We start from the raw sequence: 3,104 nt of genomic DNA on the forward strand, positions 1-3,104 counted from the left end.
AACAGAAACCACAGGCAGGCAACTTAGGGTAAATCCCTGCTACAATTCTTTGGGGACCCATATGAAGACTAAGCTACATAGGTGCAGGGGGAAGTCTAGCCCTGTGTGCTCCTAGCATCCTGCTCTAGTTTCCTACTCACCCCCCCCCACACACAAAATGCTTATTTGATCTCACCGTATTCCAGCCTCCAGCCCAGGGTTGTTTGTCCCTACTGCATTGGGTTGAGTGATCTGGTCACTTTTGGTCATGGGAAGTCTCACATCAGGCAGGAGTTCATGATGAAGCAAACCTACTTACTTCACAATCAGAAAGCAAAAGAGAGAAAGTAAGGGTCAATATCTAACAATTCCCTTAAAGAAGCCTCTAGTAATTTGAAGACCTCCAAGTCATTTTCAGCAGCCTCCCAGAAACATCTACCTGGAGATATTTAATACTGAGACTTCTGGAGAACAGCAAAGATGCAATTAGTTAAGTGTACTGAGAAGTTGTAGATTTCTCAGGAAAATCCACAGAGCTGGACATGCTATTGGTTGACTCTGGCTTCATTCCAATTTTAGATCCCTTACTTTATAAAACAATACAGGTTGTTGTTGTTAACAACAAAATCCACAACTCTCATATCAGAGGATAAGAGGCATTTTATTCAAGAGCCAAATATTCATGAGCATTGCCACACTGTACAAAGAACAGGGTCAGGCTTAGGGAGCTCCTTAGTGGTTAAGAGTAATGTTGTTCTAAAAGAAGACCCAGGTTCAAGTCCTGAATACAAATGATTGTTCACAGTCAGATTCAGGGGATATGGTATCACAATCAGTTCAAGGGGATCTGGTATCATTTTGACCTCCACGACCATGCATATGGTGCACAGACATACATTCACATGTACAAAATATAAATAAAATATTAAAAGAAACAAAGGACAGCAGATCTTTCAAGTCATTTAATATTTACTTTGGGGATCATTTGCATAGCATGGGTTTTACACCTTATTTCATAATCTAGGCTTTTTTATTACTTTTTATTGACTGTGAATTTCACATCATGCACCCCAATCCTAATCATCTCCCTGACTCTTCAGATCCACCCTCCGCTCTTGCAACCTCTCCCCTGAAAGAAAGCAAATAAATATGTCTTGCCACAGAAACTGCCCCACAACATACACTTTTGTCCACACATTTTTTTTTTTTTTACTTTCAAATGTTCATTGCAATGAGTCATTGGTCTGATTTGAAGTCTCTGGCTTCTGCTACACTATCAATAATGACTCCTTACCAGTATTCCTCTCAGACATCCTGCTATTTCCATGTGTCATGGAGATACTACAGCTTTGAATCTGTAGGATTGGCACCGTCATACACCCCAGCAATTTGAAGATAGCATAGATAGATGTTGGGGTGGGTCAGGTCAGAGCCCTGGATCTGGGCCTGGTTGGTAGCTGAGCTGGTCAGCTCCTGCACCTGTGGCACCAAGGCCAGCTACTTTGCTTAGTCAAGAGGATGTAGAGCTAGCTCTTCTGCTTGCAGCAGCCAGAAAAGGGTGGGATAGCTCTCCCGACAGCCCAGGGTGATGCATGTATCCTACATCTCAGGAGCATCTAAAATCTCCACCCAGTGGTGTGCATTTTGGTGTTATATCAACCTTACATCTCATTCAGATATTCTAAGTGCTTCTGTAATTGCTGGAGGCTCCAGCCATTTTCTTGGGCCATGGCTTCATGTTTCCAGCTTTTTTCTTTGACAACAAACCTCTCTCAGATGCTAGTTTTACAGTTTTGAGTAAGTTTTCCTGCACCTTATTCTTTACTCTACTTCCTGTCTCACCAACGCATAGAAAGCTGAGGATGGAAGATCACTGTGCTTCATGACTAGCCTGAATGCTGGTCAGAACAGCTACACGGCAAGACTCTTTCCCTACTTAATTAATTACATGGTTTGCCAATGTGTTAGACAGCTGTTGTGAATCACTATTTCCTCTGGGTATTACACACTGCAGCCATTATGAAGAGTGGCTTCTGTGATGACCTACAGTGTACCTTAGCCCAATAATCTTGGCAATGAAATAAACAGTGCTAACTGGCCTATAGTAAGGTCAAAAGAAGCATTAGCACTCCTGAGTCGAAAAAGAAAAGGAGCACTTTTGACTAGATGTCACCTAGGATTCCGTCTTCTCAGGTGTATGTGTCCTTTGGGGATGCGACTGTACATAGAAGGCAGAAAGTTCATGCAGTTTTCATTTGGTTCACACCCATACTGAAGGGACACATTTATTCGGAGGTTTTGTGTCACGAACAGGAAAAACAAGACTCTGATTTTATAATAAAAAGTTTAAGAGATTTTACATTGAGAAACTGAGACAGACAGATTTATTCTCTCTTCTGCAGAAGGTACTTTTATTCTCTCTGATATGTACATACACATGCATATACACATACACACACACACACTCACACAGACACACACGCACAAACATATACAAATGCTGCTTTCCTCTTCCCACTGACTGGTAGTTACTCCAAAGAGTTATAATCACCCCTCTCATTCAACACAGCCCCTTCCAGAAATTCTCTTCCCCTTTTCTGATACAAAGTGTTAGTCATTTAGCAATCTGTAACTTTTCAATCCTAAAATAAACTGAGAATGCATCAACAAGCAGGCACCACAGTTCCCTCTCTCCACTCACCTCCAATGTTGATGTTATTTCCCCTTCTGAGTGAGATTAAAGCATCTTCCCTCGGGCACTCGTTACTTAGCTTCTTTGAGTTCGTGGATTGTAGTTGTGTTTATCCTGTACTTTATGGCTAATCTCCATTTATAAGTGAGTATATACCATGTGGGTCTTTCTGGGTCTGACCTCGCTCAGGATACTTTTTGGTTCCATCCATTTGTCTGCAAATTTCATGACTCCATTCTTTGTTGGTATTAGCTGAATAGTTTTCCATTTTTGAAATGTACCATATTTTCTTTATCCACTCTTCAGTTGACAGACATCTAGGTTGTGTCTGGTTTCTGGCTAGTAAGAATAATACCACTATAAGTTTCAGAGTCTCTGGTTTTATGTGGAGTTCCTTAATCCACTTAGATTCGACCTTAGTACAAGGAGATAG

Source organism: Mus caroli, chromosome 14, assembly GCF_900094665.2.
Source record: "Mus caroli chromosome 14, CAROLI_EIJ_v1.1, whole genome shotgun sequence".
Classification (NCBI taxonomy): domain Eukaryota; kingdom Metazoa; phylum Chordata; class Mammalia; order Rodentia; family Muridae; genus Mus; species Mus caroli.